Below are 17562 nucleotides of genomic sequence, written 5' to 3'. Positions count from 1 at the left end.
CCTCTGAATAACTGGACCAAAGTCAGGGAACCTAAAGACACAAGGAGAGAGAAAGCCGGCAGATACAGGAGACTGTCAAGCGGACTGCGATAAAACATTCACTAGGAAATTATCTCCCTGTCATAAGGCCCTCCTGTTTTGAATACCAAAGGGATTCAAATTCCCAAACAAACTCTGAAAGGTTGACCAATTTCGTGCTCTGCCAAACGATAGCGGATTGCAGTACAGGTCGCACCTTTGAACTGCCGCACTGGAGGTAAGCAGAGATTTTAATCTCTGTATCTCTGCATAGGTAATCCACTGAAGTGTAATTGCTACAGCTCTAAGTTACACAAAATAATGACAGGAGAATAAGACTCACTATGAATATGAAGTGAGTGCGATAACAAAGTCCCATGTTGGGACTGAAGGTAATACTTCAACAAGGGCTCTTGCTGGGGAGCAAAATTCTCTGAACAACAACAAGCGTCTCTGTGAAGTGGTTTTTTGACACTATGCACCATTCAGAGCGACATAATGCACTGGGTTGTGTACATGAAAGATTATGTTTGATTGGACTAAAATGGCTGGTTCATTATAACACAGAATAAGTTGTACCTTTCTCTGACTGGTTTCTGTTTGCATAATCAACAATTATTGTGTTTGTGATGAGCTTGATAAAAGAGGCATATTAGAATGAGATGCACTCGCTTATGTCCAAATAGTTTTGTATTTTACACAATTAATATGGTCTTGTTAAATTACAGTGCAATCGGCTGCCTTAGGTATAAGATACTTTCGCATTATACCTTTCGCTTCTTCCCCCCCACAGCTGCGTATAACATTTTTTGAAAATCAATCATTGCAAAACTCGCACGCACACACCAGCTAGTTAGGTGGAGTTAGTGACATTTTTATACTTTATTGTCAACCAGCAGGTGCGAACAATTGACGAAAAAGCCGAACACTCACTACTTCTTCACTACTACTTCTCACCCTTATGTGTTTTTTACGATACTGAAAATATATTCATTTATTTAAAAAATGAAAAGAAAACCTAGGCAATATCTTGATTTGCATTCCACAAAGTTTACTAAAATGTGAAAAGAACGTGTGTGAATAACAACCACAGGTTAAAAGCAGTGAAACTTCAAAGGAGAAATTCTTGTCTAGCTAATAAATATTCAGCCCTGTCCTGTGAATATTTTCCATCTCAGTCAACCTTCGATGTCTTATACACCAAAATATCCACAGCGTCAATTAGCACTTTTGTTTGGGGCTATCACTGCATGCTCCAGTTGTATGAATCGTGTTATGAACGCTTCATTACACATTTCTGCCTTGGCGCAAAATGTTTAACTTCTGTTAAAGTTTAAATACCAAGTATGCAGCTGAGAGAGTCTTGTGGCAGTGACTTCAGAATATTTTTTTGCACTGTCTCTGAGTAATGTCTGTCTGCACACCCCTCCCTGTGCTACACTGCTTCCATTATTGCACAGGAGCCTACGAGCCTTTTCAGGTGAGAGAATAAAAGATCCCTTTTTTGGCCCTTGCAGTAAAGTGAGTAGGCGTTGCGGTGTCTGCAACATTCACCATCTCTCGCTGATTGTTAGACTAAGCTTCAGTTTCTGGTAGCTACATTTTAACACCACATTTTTACAAAGAAAAAGTTCCTGGGGTTCATCATCGGAATATCTTTTGAAGCCATGCTAAATATCTCAACTAAATATACCACCTCACCTCTATACTAGATAGATGTTATCAGGCAAACATGGCAAACTTTTCTATCCTTTAGGCAGGTCTCGGCCTCTTCAAGCTGCAGCTCCTCGCCTAGCCCCGGGCCTGCTGGACCTATTTCTGATGGTAATGGCTGCAGGAGCCGCATCCTGTCAGCTCACTCCAGACTCACTAGTAATCAGCTTGGGCTGATGAATGACGGAAATGCCACTGGCTCCACTGCAATGACAAAAATGCACCCGTTTCTGCCCCCCATTTGACTGTCCTCTTTACACTGTTTTTTTCCCCATTTCCATCAACTACTAAAGAATAGAACTCATCACATTGGTTCAGCTGCTGATGCTGAAGCTAAAAATGAAACGTGTTGCCGGGGACAGACACAGCACTTGAGAGTTTGTGCAGCTTGCTCAGAGATGTCTCTCTGGTCATCATCTAACCTTGATCTGAATTTATCACAGAGTGATTCATAAGGACAAAAACATTTGTTTGGCTTAACGGCTCCTATTTGTTTCTATATCTGATTACAGATTTTGGCTTTTCGGTGTTTAATTAATTAATAATATTAACAATAACGACCAGTCAAGTGTCATCTATCTCCAAATAAGGAAGGTTCCTCAAAAAGTAATTTCAGGTTTTATAGACTGTTTTTATGAAGTTGCAGTCAGCTTCGTAAAACAGTCTGTAAAACCTGAAAAACTGACTTTTAAAAAAATGTATTACATCGACACTTGCAGTCCAAGTAAGAACTTTGTCTACTGCTCAATAGATGGGTCACAATGTAGCGGGCCGGATCACACACCTAAAATTCTTATTAAAAAATTGTTAGAGGAGATAAAAGTCCCATTTTTTGCTGTCTAAATAAAACCACATATTACTAAATGTGGGGCTAAAAAAAAAAGGCTCAAAGCTGAAAACAAGGCTGTATTCCCTAAAATAAAAGAGACATTTTAGAGATTTATGGTCTTCATAGGACAGCGACGCAATAAAGATCTTGAATGTCTTTTAAATTCTCATCATTACTTTCGTTAAATAAATGTGACCAGTGATTCACGATTGAAAATAATCATCTTGATACTAGCCCGAAACAATTATTTTAGTCATGCCACCAAAACATGTATGTGTTGTCCTGATTTGGAGGAATCTATAATGAATCTACTCAACTGGATTGTCATTTGGTGGCTATTTTTTCTAGCTTCTCCACATGTATGTGTCTCGTGTCCAGCGATAACATACCAGGTGTGAAATAGAAGCTGCAGTTCTCACACTCGACTTAATTACTAAAACCAGTTTGCTAGAGACTGAATAGCTGGATTAGACAAACAGGTCGGTCTAATGGATAAAGCAGTCAGGGTATGTGTGATTTATTGCAGAATTCACACCAGCAGAGCTGCCTCACACCTCATTTAGAAGGAGGAATGATGAATTATTAGGGCAGCCTGTATATGTATTTTTCCTGTGCAAATGCCAAAAAGATCAAATCAAAAGATACACGAGGTGTCAATATTAAGCATTCCAACTTTCATTAGAAATACATTAATAATTTGATGTCTCCATCCAGACACACACACACGCACATTCAGGAGCTCAACTTATCTGCAGTATTTAAGATGTTCATTACCTAACCCCCCGGCAGTGGAGGAGGAGTTGGATCCAACAGGCAGCAGTGAATGCCAGCCCTGGCACAGCTGTACAAGCAAAGCTGTAAAGAGACGTCACCGGCCAATGTCGCTCAATCTTTCCCTGTGTTAATCCCACACTATCTGCATTCACGTCAGCCCCACTCCTCGTGTCCCTGCATTGCTTTTCACACTCCTAAGTTCAATCTGGCAGGAAAGTGGACATGTTGCATCACTTCTCCTGGCTGAAAATCCTCTCGGCATTGTTCCCCCTCCAATAATCTTTTTGTGAGACAGTATTATGATCCAATAGTCATTTTCTGCAAGATATTTCTTGCTTCTTGTTTTCTTTTTCAGGTATTCATTGAACCAAATACAGTGTGTGCAAAAATGTTAAGTGTTATTCCAATACCAGATCCTAGCTCTGTGACTTTTAAAAGCAGCGTAGCAAATATGAGCACATATGAGATTTAAAAGCCTTTAATGCTCTTGAATCTCTTCTTAGCTGATCAGATCATCTTCTGAATGGCCTCAATACACAAGCAGGGCGGAGTGTGTGTACAGAAGAGTCAGCTCCATTTATCTGTATTCATCATTTATAATATTATGGAAAGACAACTTGCTGTCATATCATACCCCAGACTGTTACTGTAGCTGGACAAATGCGCTGAAGAATGAACACTCAAGTAGTGGTCAGGTTTTACTAAGCCAGCGCTCTTAAACCCCACTATGTTTCACAGACAGGAATGTTATATCCAAGCTCCAACGAAACCAAATCCTGGCCCTCGGGGCACAAATTTTATTTTAACATCTCTTTTCGGGACTGACATTTTGTCCTCTGTTTTCAAATGTTTTCCCAAGAAGCTTCTCTCCAGTTGACCCAAGCCAGAGACCATTGCCTCTGGCTTGTCACGGAGAGAAGAGTGATGCGGTTCTGTGGGCAACAGAGAGGGAGGCTCTGTACTGAGACAGCAGCAGGTGCAGCTGTGACAGTTGCCGTGTTGTTGCTAGCCCCACACTGTAGTCAAGATGAGGTTCACAGATGTAGCCACTCAGTGCAGTGGTTTATTGGCTGCCTGAAACAATGCATCTCTGTCAAGAACAGCTCCTCCTAAGGCCATTTCAGTCTAAGAGTGCTCTGTATGAAACAAGGCGTAGAAAAACCTCATTCTGACACACAAGGTCAATTCTGCTCCACAACAACACAATCAAAGCTCCCCCTGCTCTGCCAGAAAACAAAACAAATTCAAACCTGAAGCAATCATACTGAAACATTGGCGTTTGAGCCATATTTTCATGTCAAGCGATTTGGCTGTCTAAGGCAAAAAATAAATAAATAAAACAAATAAATAAAAATAATATTGTGTAAATTCTGCATAAATGTACAAATAATTATTTATAATTTTATAATTCTAATTATATATAATTAAATAATTAGCAGACATTTTTGCAGTAACTATTGCTACAAGAATTGCCACTGTTTGTCAAAACACATTTCTGATTAATTATTTCCAAGCCCCTCTCGTGCGCATGCTTCTTAAGTCAACCAAGCACCACCCAAGGCTGCACTTTACCCTCAGGTGGATCTTGCGAGACATGCATTCCAATCATGCGACACTTTCAATACATTGCGCCTCCAGAAAATGAATGGCATCCATACTGCCGTGACTTTTTTTTTTTTTTGCGGAGAGAAAGCTAACCTGATTCCTTTCTTCAATTCAGACCTCTCGAAGCAGTCCGCAAAAGTCCAATCCAATGTAGTATTTTGTTGAATCTCAGAGTAGTGGAGATCTGAGATAATATGACTATTGTTTTCCTGTAAAGCACACAGTCTCTGCTTGTTCAATTACTGGAAGGAGCCTCAACGAGGGCGGTTAAATCATTTGCAGAGACATTATCTACGCAGAGAGAGAGAAAGACAGAGAAAGAGAGAGAGACGGGGGGGAGGGAGGGAGGGACAGAAGAAGAGAGAGAGAGAGAGAGAGAGAGAGAGAGAGAGGGAGGAGAACAGACATAGGGGCCAAACTTTAGTCTGTAGAGGAAACAGAAACATTTTTTTGTGGACCACACATGGAGGGTACTGCGAGGATAAAAGCAGCAGGATTCATGATTCACTGCAGGAAATTAATAGACTAATACAGTTCTCTCTGTTTCTATGCCAAAAACCACATAATAAGATAAAATTGTTTTCATTACAGGTGATGATGGATATCTATGTAGATTATGAAAATGTACGCAGAATTTATGAGAGAGCGACCACAAACTTCATTCTTCCTCACATATGTCTCCTGCAAACAAAACCAACACATGAGCGCTCATCTGTCAGCGTGAGCAATCATTAAGAGATAATTTGATTGTTTTTTCAACCTCGGCTGTGTTTGATGTCTCTGGCATGGAAGCAATTGAACAGACAATTATTTTGTTGATTAGCTTAGTTTTTAGCAACTTACCATGCCTGTGATATTCCTCTGAAACTCCCAGACCAGACGCTCAACTCCATCTGACTTGGCAACTATATTAGGAGAACAAAGCTTCCACACTCCCCAACTAAATACTGTACAATAAAATATCATTTATCAAAGCCTCAGACTTCCGAACCAACCAGACAACCAAATAAGCATATAGAATGAAATAAGCGGCGAGGCGTACTTAAAAAAGTGAGCACAAACATTAGATGTAAAATGTATCTGGCAGGCTTTCAACTTGCAAATTAGCCTGAACACAGTGTTTTAGAGTGCATTTACTTGCATGTCTCGTAATTTTTCCACAGTTTTCCTTTACTGTTTGGTGTATTTGATCATCCACTGTCAAAAACTGCATTCCAACATACAGACTTCAATCTAACTGAGCGACTACTGTGGTTTTCTGAATTAAAGCGCTCTTAGTAAATCAGTATGCACACACATACTAGCAAAACACTAGATCATAACCCGCTCTTAGTTCCATTTTCACCCACTGAAAGACATGCTATTGGGGTGTTTTATATATATATATATTTTTTTTATATATATATTTTAATGGGTTGTCGCTTCTTCCTATTTATGCTATGTCAGACTGTTTTAAGAGTATCGTGCTTCACTTATTTCCTAAATAGTATGTAACTCAACACACAAGGTATGTATGTTAAGCATATCATAGACAGCCACAGGTACGGTAAAGTACAGCACCGGAAAAAAAAACATAAATAAAAGAAACACAGCCATTTGAACATTTGAATAAAAGTAAAATGATGTTTCTAATTCTGAGCACTGCTTACCGGTTTTTCAATACGCAGGAATATTGTCACTCTGAATTTACTGAAGAACGCCCACAGCCCAACATGAAATTATTTTTTGAAAAAAAAAAAAAAGAAGGAAAAAAAAAAACTTATCTCACTTTCAATGAGTCACAATTGTCAAGGACAACAGCAGCCTATATGGTGGAAATATATTGCTCTGGTGTGTTTACCCACACCATCCCTAAATAACAGCCCTGTCTTGTTGGAAAAGGGGCTTTTAAGTGTGGATGTGCTTCGCTCTCCTATAATCCAGCCGAGACATTACTCCTTCCCCTGGCAGACGTCCGCAGATCCCCCCTCTCTCCCAGCCAGGCCTTGCTCTCGGCTGCTATGGCAGAGTCGCAATAACTGCTGTTTGCTTAGAGCCTTGCCTCCCAGGTTCTCCTCTGTCACACAGAAATTGAATATTTTCCCAAATAGTGTTGCAGCTGTGCACAGATAAGGACAAGTCCTGTTCACATAGCACAAAGAATGAGACAGGGTCAGTGTTCGTGTGTGTGTGTGTGTGTGTGTGTGTGTGTGTGTGTGTTGTCTATATATTTTAGTCTTCTTTAATTTAGGACAAGAATAAATGTAGCAAATTAAATCAGAGCAAGAAAAATAACTATCATGTGTATAAAATGTAATTGTGAAAATAATTAGAACATCTTTCAATAATTACAAATGTGTCTGTAATTTCCTTATTGTCTTAAAAATTATCCAAGTGATAAATACTAATTATTCCTAATGTGATGGCTCTAATTTGAATCTGTAAAATAATTTTTAAAATCCCTATTGTGATCATTTGTGATAATGTTTTTTGCATAACTCTATATTGACTTTTCTTTCACTCGTACTGGGAGTGACCTTAACACACACTGCTAATAGCACACAGCATATCTTATCCGGAACACAGGTAGTGTTTGCAACATGATGTAAAATATATGAGCTACGGTTAGAAACCAGGTCAAACCCAATCGTTTTATGACCAGAAGACCATTTTTACGGCCCTGTTTTGCACTTTGCACTTCCTTTTCTTCTAAATACCTTTCAGAGAAGCACAAAATGAGTGACGCAATGAAAAAGAGATGCCAGATAAGCTCAGGGAGGCTGCCACTTCACAAGAGCACAGAGAGCTATGTGAGAGCCATCGGCTAATATCCATGTTGTTTCTTGTCACCAGAGTTTGAATTGACCCTCACTTTCTGCCGCCTATGTCCTTGCTGTGTAATGTTCTGCTAGAAAATTATTTAGGCAAGCAGAAAGTTTCACCTGCCATTTCAGGGGCACCGAATCCCCCGCTGCACCAGAGGCCTTTGGCAAGTGGAAACAAATGTTTCACAAAATGGCAGGGAGGGGAACACGCTGGCGCACAGGATTTCACTGATTGCCAATCGTAAAATAAAATCAGTCATGAAAGGGGAGGTATTTTGGTCCACCAAAGGCCTACACATTACATCGAATTTGCCATAGCTTTCTTTTACAGCCTTGTTTCTTCCCTTTAATGGCGAGTAGTTATCTGCACAGTATGGCTCCATGTAGGTGGTTTAGCAACAGAAAAGATTGCATCTGAAAACACAAACCCACAATTTATATGCCAAATGGGCGACAGGATGTAAATCGAAACGCTTTAACTCCCTGAAACCCTCTCTACTTCCGTGGTATCCACAACCTCCACCACTTTCTTGGTTTTGCTAACACAGAATTTGCAAGAATTGCAACTTAAAATCGGTCCTTGTGCCTCACATACTGTTGGGCAACAAAGCCTGCGATTCTAAAGAAATGAAACAAAAGATAGATGAGCTTGAATTTAGTGGTGTTCACCGTGAATAAAGCCACGACATCCCTACAGTGTAGCACTAGCACAAACAATCCATTCAGCCACAATGCAACCCTTGAATCAATCATATGGACTCGCCAATCGCTGCTCAGACAAAGACAGCCGGCTGATATGCACGCTTGTGAGAGAGTACGACACAAAAAACAAAGTGAGGAAACTGGTCAGTGTGTGTGCATGCTTATATTGAATTAAATCAATAACAAATTGCCTTAATAAAGCCAGAGTGGAAGTGCCTTGTTAGAATTTAAAAATCTGGAGAGGCAATGAAAGCTGCGTTATGATCTGTTTAATGCACCAGTCAAATATCCGTAGATAGTATAAAACCTCAGAGGCTCTTTCGGGGGGCGGGGGTATATGCCAGCAGAAAATGAAGCAACAGTCCGTAATGTCACAAATTTTGATGCGTTCACACCCACTCACCCATTCACACTCGCTGTAGGAGTCTCATGTGCTGCGAGAGTGCGATATAAAGAGTTGAGAATAGAGTGATATGTAGCACTTTGTCTCCCCCAAACCCATATAGAAGTGTGCCGGGCTGTATTGATCTGCGAGTGGAGATGAACGCACGAGCAAAGAGGGGCAATCTGGTGCTCTGGCAGATCAAGAGCAACTGCAGTTCTTTGAAACCGGACGCACTTCCACTGAAATAAGACTATAGACTGAAAAAGGTACTCTGTCTCCTTCTGGATCCAATGGTAAAATGCTCATAATGGCATGCTCGAGCTAAAGATATGAAGCACTGAGACATCCGAGAAGACAGTTTCCCTCTTTAATCTGCATTCACAAGTACTTTGTGTTATTTTCCAGTGAGAGTAGACACACCTGTTTTTAGACGCCGACAAACTGAGTAACTATTTCTTTTAAAAATTGCTCTGGATTAAGAATTCAAAAATCTAACGCTTTGCAATACATGTTTTAGATTTTTTCCCCCATTAGAAACCAAATGCCCCCCACCCTCCCCACCACAATATTACACTACTTTGTGAATCACTGTACAATTACCCTGTTGTGCGAAAGCGAATACAAGTGAGATTATGTTATACACAAGATGTCATACGGACCTACTTACAAGAAAAAGGGGGAAGATACACAAGTCTTTCAGTTTTACCAGCTCACACACTCGTTCCCCAGCCTTTCAGGCTCAGCCAAAAACCAGTGGCAGAAAATACGACTCCTTCCATTGTGTAAGGGCTCTGACCACTTTGATATGCTAATATCCTTCCAAACAGCTGGAATTTGCACTTGCATTAATTCAAACATTTTTTTATGCACAAATACGTGAAAATGGAGTTCCCCAATAGAGAGGCTAGAATAAGAAGTGTAGCTTCTTGGAGCCTGATAAAAGCCTGTATCAGCTTATTCCTTACACACTCCCCGAAAACTCAATACTTATTCACAAAACAGACTGCCTATTTAACTAGTACTTTGTTATGTATGGCGAGGGAGATAAAGCCACTTCATCCTCCAAGCACTTGGTTTATTCTTTTGTTTTCTTTCATCTCTGGAATATATAACCTCAGAAAATGTGCCAATTCAATCAAGACTTTTGTGTTTGATTATTTAAATGCCCATTTAACTTAATATTCAACACATGTCACACCTTACACTTGCTGTATATTCCTCTTATGGACAGCTATCATGAATGTGCTCTACAGGCATACCAAACACAAAAAATGAGACAAATGCATGGACTCTAATACGTAGCTCCCTTGTCTCTTAAAATCAAGACGCACAACAAAAAAAAAAAAAAAAAGAAGAAGAAGAAGCTTGAGGTGTATGTGGAGACTGGAGCTAAATTTATCCCAATCCACTGATCGATCACTGAAGATTACTGCTCTGCTCCCAGGGCTGCCATGCATCACCGGCTGGCCGCTGCTGTGTGTTTTTCGGGCCAGGAGAAGGAGCACACACAGACACACACACACACACACTCACACCGCACCGCCGCATGTGCGCTCCTGCTGCCTACTCTTTAACACATGGTTGACAAAACGCGTTCAGAATCGGTAGGCCTAAATAATAAATGTGCAGTAAGAGGATCTAATTTTACTGCCACTCTGCACCGACTGGGTTCGAGTTAAGTCTAAGCAAGCCAAATCCGTCCTCTTTTACGCATGTTTTCGTTTGTATTTCTCCCTTTGGTTGATCTCCAATGACATTTCCTGCGCTTGTAGCCCCGTTGCATCATCACAGCCTCTTCTCCGGCCAAAACTAATTATTACATTGGTAGGGGAGGCTTGTCTGAGTTTCTTTTTTTCTTCATTCCTTTCTTTTTGGACAAATAGTACTAGCCCCAATTATAATGGATTAGCCTGTGAATGCTCTCAAGAATCACACCGACATCGCCTCTCAGGTCACAGCTCCCAGCATAAATCCCCCCATTCAAAACCAACAAGACCATCAGTGGGGTTTAAAAGAGAGAAAAAAAGAAATGGTGACCAGCACCACCAACAAACTACACTTCAACTATAGAGGCATAAATTCCAATTAAATGGCGCTTTACGTGTTCTGGTTCACATAAATGCGCTGCTCTCTCCCCCCACAACACACTTTTTAAATAGTTTCCATTCAGCCAAACTCGGCAGCCGAACAAATCTATCCACATCTGGTTATGTTTTGATTAACCATTTTTCAATTAACCACGGTACCCCTCGGACAATTTAAATCACCGCAATAAGAGGTGTCCTGCTTTATTCATTGTTCCAACCAAACTGTTCCTCCTAATAAAGTCTGACCTTTTAATTATTTATTTTACTTTGAGATAGCAGCCCCAACACACTGTGAGACTTAACTTATGTCTTGCTATTATTTCAAATGACCCCCGAAAGCAAATACAAGGCTCTTGAGTGACCGAGCAGAGAAAAGAAAAAGTTACTACACTCCACACCAAGTTGTCAAAATACTGCTTAGGGGGGTTTGATTTATAACGTGTTGATGAGAGAAAGAAAGGAAACTACTCTTACCTTTTCTTGAAAAGCTGTGAAGCCAAACGGGCTGAAACGAAGACAGTGTGGAATATTTCAAAAATAAAAAATAAAAAAAAGTCAGATTGTGGAAAGACAGTCTGATGGGAACTCCTCTGCAGCGAAGCGAGTGAGTCTGCAGGTCTGAGGCATGCTCCCCTTATCTGGGACAGAGGCTGGCTATCAGGCGGCAGGTCCCCCTCTCAGCCCGTACATCCCCCTGCACCGGACACACACTTCCATGGCAAAAGCAGAAAACGGTGTTGCTCTCGCGTTCAGTCCTGACTCATCAACACCTAATAATGCGCCTCATCTATTCTCGCTCCCTCTTCCCTGTGCGCCCCTGCACTTCCTCGAAGCTGCTGCAGCACACAACAGAACACAAGAAGAGGTAGAAGCGGAGCACGGTGGTTGGTGGGTTGGGGGGGGGACCCCAGGAAACAGACTGGAATGACTGAGAAGGGACAGACAAGAGTGGGGCTTTCAGTGTCTGGTTGGAAAAGGAGGATAAGAGGTGAGGGGAGGAGAGGAGAAGACTCTCCAGCTCTCCCTGCTACTTTAGAAGTCGACGCTCCTTCCTCCTGGCTCCTCTTGAGTGAGACCGTGTGGGTGAAGACTGGGACAAGAGTTTTTTTTTCAGCGGCTCGCCTCTGGAAAAGATCCCGCTCACAGTGTTGAGACACACTTGGTGGAAGCGGCGCAGGAGCGGGGCTTCCAGCAAACAGCGCCAGTGCAGTGGAGAGAGCAGAGCGAGGGGCTGCCGTCTGCGAGGAGCTGTCTGAGCGGAGGGGCTCCACCGAAAACCCGGAGTGGACTCTCCGCGTCCGCGCTGACTCGGAGTCTAAGATCTGTGCAGGAGACTAATCACATCAACTTATTATCATGCCCGACATGATTCAGCTCAGCTTTTTTTCTTTCTTTCTTTCTTTCTTTCTTTCCTTTTTTTTCTGAGAGGATTCAGCTACGTCACACAGAAAGGAAGGAGGTTATCAATATATACCCCCCCCCACACACACACACACACACACCTCCTCCTCCTCTTCAATATTTGGCCCCCTTTTTTTCTGCTTAGGGATGCAACACTGCCTTCCATTTGGGCATGAGAGGCCCACACTCTGTCACAGTAGGCAGCCCAGCCTATTCAACCAATGACAGAGGACTTATTCTACTGTAATACTACCAAGCATCAAAAGGAACATGGAAGCACAGACTCTTTTTTTTTTTTTTAATACCCCCCCCCACTCCCGTACCCACAGGATAGCACACTGGCCCGGGCAGCGGTGGTCAAGCTGCTGCTGCTGCTGCTGCTGCTGCTGATGGTGTGTAGAGCCAAGTGTGTGCAGAGCCAAGCAGTTTTTCAAACCAAGAATCTCTCCTTGATTGTGTGTGTGTGTGTTGTGTGTGTGTGTGTGTGTGTGTGTGTGTGTGTGTGTTCGTTTCCCCTGCACTTTTCTTTTTACATGATTCATGACACCATTCAATGGAATTTTTGTCAGGCTGTTGTGTCTTTGACCCTTGCACTCCTTACTGTAGCTGCAATGTTATGTTGGTGATCCACAGTTTGCATTTGCCGTATAATGCAGGCGATTACAGTTCGTCCTGTACAAGATTTCTAAGCGACATTCCTTTTAAAATGAAGTTTACTTGTAATATATGACCTTATTTTTTTTATTAAAACCGCATAGAACAACGAAACAATGTATTTTTCCAAGTTTCCAAATCTATTCAATGCAGCTGCTATTTGTCATATTTTCATTAGGACCTCTATCTTCAAATCAGAATATGTTAAGAATAAACAAAACACGCCGGGTCACAACTGTTTGATGTTTATTTCTGTTTTTGGGGAAGACTTGGAGCGTGTTATGATCTGGTTGAGGAATTCTGTCCAGAAACATTATCAGGCAGGACATGGGTACACACCTGGCTTCAATAAAAACTGTCTTTCACCCACTATGGGGAAATGTGAAGTTGAGTCATGCTTGCCAGGTGAAGGTGAAAGCAGGAGAGGGGCAGACTTATGTTTTCATAAGCATAATTTTACATAATAATACAGCCATTTTTTTTTTTTTTTTTTTTTTTTTGCAAGGGACAAAAAAGAGAAAACAGATGTAATAAAAGGTCACCCAGTGGCAGGCATCCATATCTGGAGAAATGTTTATTTATAAGCCGAGACTAAAAACACATGTGGTGTCTCTATGGCTGCAGTGTTGAACAGCTTAAACTGCCATTTTGCATGAATTCATTTGAATCTGCTTCCTCAGATTGTCAACAGAGGGCATTAGACTTATATTGATATTCCTCTGAATGAACATAATTCATTGAACTGTAAAATTCCAGATGAAATATAAACAGGTGAAGACACAGATATCAGTTTGAATCACACAATAATTAAATTTTCTTCTGCTAATTATAGACCACCTTGTGTGTGTGACCCCCAGCTTGTGCAGTCATTTCTTTGACGAGTCACAGCAGTTGCACATAAATTGTTTATGTGCAAGTGTTTATGATAAACCGTGATATAATCATATCTTGCAAAGGCAGCACAATATTGCACGTAATCACTCACCAAATGGTGCATAATAAATTCTGGCTCTTTTACATTCAAAAGGTGAAAAACAAGGAAACAAGGACAGAAATGTAAAAATATCAACATACACTCCAACAAAACTGAAAATGTAAGCGTCTGTTTGCAGGATGGTAAAGATATAACTGCAGTGGGGTTTTTCTGGTTTCATATCAGTTGAAAATGACGGCAGATGCTTTAGACGGACCTCAGTCAGCCATGGTGAGAGCAAACATGTCTTCCCATTTCCCATGTGGCTCCGAGCCTGCCTCTTAACCTTCAATTGTTAACCTAACAATGCTTATTGGTTCCTTCCCAAAATATTTGCACATGATTGACATTTCTGGCACACATGACCAGTCACAGGACTGCTGCTGACCCCGACAAATCAGCGTCCTTTCGCCGATGACGGACAGAGATTTGGCCAGGTTATATGCTTCAGAGCACAATTAACAAAGCCACGTCTAACCTTGATCACTCAATCACCTTCTTTACTTTGTCCTTTTATTAAATTCTACTGGGCTTGACCTAGACATACATCAACAGAGTTTGCTTGTGTCATATACTTGTCTTATTGAGACATTATTTTGGCGTACAGTTTAACAAATTGTTCTGTGCAAAGTGCAGACAAAAGAATCAGCTTTAGGACACTGAAAAGGGTTGCATTTCCTATTTTCTTCTTGTCACATCTCTCCCAGCCACTGGAGCAAAAGTTCAAAGTGAAGCCTCCAAGTATGTGAACTGCAAACTAGTGATGTTTCGTTCCCTGCTTCGTTTGCATGAAATCCAGCAGCTTGATCTGTTCCAAACCAAGTGAAACTCCTCCACATCACAACTACACCGAGTCTCTCGGTATTCTCTCATCAATTTTGTCAAGCTGGCTTTAGTGGTCTCCTTGGATATCAAACTCTCGGAGTAGACTCATAATCAAAGAAGGCCTCTCTACACAGTGGAGACTTGGTTAATATTTATGTAGCCATCGGCAACCATACAGCTTGGAGTTTTGACCTCACTTCTGTAGCACCTCGAGGAGCTGCCCCGTTTCTGCACTGGTTGAACTACACACATACCTTATTTAGAGAAGCAACAGAGTGTGTATAGGCTTATTTCAATAAAATGAAGGTTTCATTATGCATAATGTTAATTTTGTACATTTGAATACTTACAGCTTTTCTGTAAGTTATGTATGAGGATGTTGAGTTTCAACCTGTGGCTGACGGTGTGGTAAATAATATATAATTCAACTTCTCGACTGAAATTCTGTTCTTAGTCTAGCTTGTAAATATGGATTTTTTTATATGAGAGGACAGCTGAATACTACATTTATTCAACAGGCTTTATTCATAGAGACTTTTACCAATACTTTGACACAAATATGTTAGTAGTAATGTTACAGATTTACTTTTGAAGTCATGATGGCAGATTTTTATCAACAATCGCCAGAAATGTTGAAACAATGCATTATCACCAACGAAAGTAGACAGAGTGCAGGTTGACACAGACATTATTTTGCCTTTACTTTGCTGTTGGGGTTAATTAAAAATGAATGGATTACCATATGTTAATGAAAACCTGTTTTTATGTATTTTTAATCCGCTTGCTGAATACCAGTTAATCTTTTGAGCATTTTTCTCAAGGCTCATATTTTGTGTTCAATACAATACCGTTGGGTTGTTTACACCACAGTGCACCTGATCCAAAATCAATAATGGATAAAAGAGTAAGACTGTCTTTGTCTCTCTCCCCCCTGTTTTTCATTAAACAGACCCAAGAAAGGCATCTCCAGCAATCAACTCCTGTCTAAACGTAAATCAACATGTGTATGATGTGAGCTGGCACACCAAGTAAAATATTATCAAATCAAGTCCCAATGAGTGATCTCATCATTCTGCTCAAATTTCGGTTATTTAATCACTTCGTCTGTTCAAAAATGCTGCTATAGTCAGCCCACCCCCCCCTAAAAAGGGCCCAGGACTTATAATTGACCCAGCAGACAGGAAGCAATTAAAAAGAAGTCAAACACATGAGGGGCTTTGAGATCAAATTAGAAAAAAGCAAGGTCCAGTGTGGGCATGTTGGGCTCTGGTTTGCACAACTGTCAAATAAGTTGAGTGTTAAAAGACCACACTACATAAACAGATCATTTAAAGAAAACTGTGTCGCAGTGTAAAGATTAAAGATTCTTAGCACTCATTAAACTATGTTCTGCTATCAAATCTTTTCAGAAATAAACTTTATGGTACAAAACAGCAAAAAAACTTCAGAGGTTTGATGTATGACACACTTGATGATTTAAACAAGCAGAGAGGAGCCACAGATATAGGTGGAGAATCTTTATTCAAATGTTTTGTATGGAAACTTCACCAAGTGGAAACAGATGTGCTTCACTTGTGACCTATAAAAAATGATATATGGTCACGAGTAATATGGTTCAGCAGAGGCCAACAGTTCCAATTTGCTTCACTCTGCCGTGTTGTGCTGTGTTGTGTAAATGTGGACATATTTTTCAAGCAAAAAATTTGGCATTTTCACTGTAAACCAAGTGAATGCTCAGTATACTTTGAAATGACTGGGTTGAAAGAAACATCCATTTATTCATGATTGCGACACATTTCAAACCACAGGTTTTAGTACAATGTAATCACAATTATAATTCATCAAGCTGATATATTATAATACTAAGTTTTTCAGCAACAGAGAACATCTGTGGTATTCCCCCCACACACACACACATTTTTCACATTTTTCAAGGAGCTCTGAAAGAATAACCAAACATCTTTTTGCATATTTTTGTATAGTTATTCTTCAATTGTTTCCCATAGATTTAAAGTTAGTATATCCCCAAAGTGTAGGACTCCAAACATGGTATGCAAAAAAACTAACTTTCATTCAACTTACACAGTATTTGAATCTATTTTGCCTTTAAACAAAGTCTAAAACCCAAATACTCTCTGACAGAACAAAACAACAAATACTAGTTATTTTCATATTGCCACAGTAACAGAAATGACCTTCCTATGCCTGCTGAAAGGACAAAAAAAAAAAAAAAAAGCAGAGACGAAGAGGAGGAGTAGGTCAGCCTGAGGAAGACAATGCTTCAAAATCTGCCTTTACCTGGACAGACAATAATAGAAATCAACTTTATTAGTGAAGTGTGCAGGGGATAATCTGTCTGTGTTAATACCCTCTAGTACGAGTGGAAAACGCCTTTAATTGTTCTCTCTAATGAAGATGAATACTATACTGCAAAGACAGAGGAAAATATGTGACCTCACCAGTCCCTTTAGAGGTCAATAATCTTTTAGAATAATTGCCTGAAATTTTAATTGAAGCAAAATCTTACTTAAGCATTCATCATTGTGGACAGACATTCCTCCCTTCAATTTTGCATTCCGATTAATTCCACTAATTTAAAAGTAACTGCTTTGTGCCAGTATAAAGGAACACAATTATAAGTTTTAAATACATATAGCTTATTTCCATAAAACATTACTGTTCTAAATACAGAGGCTGCTCACCAAGGCATTAAGAATGGTCAAATTTATGCTGTCTTTTTCCTGTAGATGCTTAAACGTATTACCAAGTCAACAACAATCTTTGAAGGTTTT

The 17562-nt window shown here is 40.3% G+C and overlaps 1 protein-coding gene across 31 annotated transcripts in view; it reads right to left on the bottom strand.

Annotated features, from left to right (window-relative positions):
- The window catches only part of adgrl2a (adhesion G protein-coupled receptor L2a), a 92883-nt gene extending 80690 nt beyond the window's left edge, over positions 1–12193 (bottom strand). For 17 of the 31 annotated variants that reach the window (XM_051377700.1, XM_051377672.1, XM_051377675.1 and 14 more), the window contains exon 1: positions 11392–12193. The gene's annotated coding sequence lies outside the window, so the exon portion shown is untranslated. Of the gene's footprint in view, positions 1–5032; positions 5219–11391 lie in introns of those variants that run through there. The other 14 variants (XM_051377678.1, XM_051377680.1, XM_051377686.1 and 11 more) reach the window with 2 other exon arrangements.
- Between the last annotated feature and the right edge of the window lie 5369 nt (positions 12194–17562).

Source organism: Dicentrarchus labrax, unplaced genomic scaffold, assembly GCF_905237075.1.
Source record: "Dicentrarchus labrax unplaced genomic scaffold, dlabrax2021, whole genome shotgun sequence".
In the NCBI taxonomy this organism is placed as follows: Eukaryota; Metazoa; Chordata; class Actinopteri; family Moronidae; genus Dicentrarchus; species Dicentrarchus labrax.
Note: the sequence above shows the minus strand (reverse complement) of the source record. Positions and strands in the feature narration are given on the sequence as shown.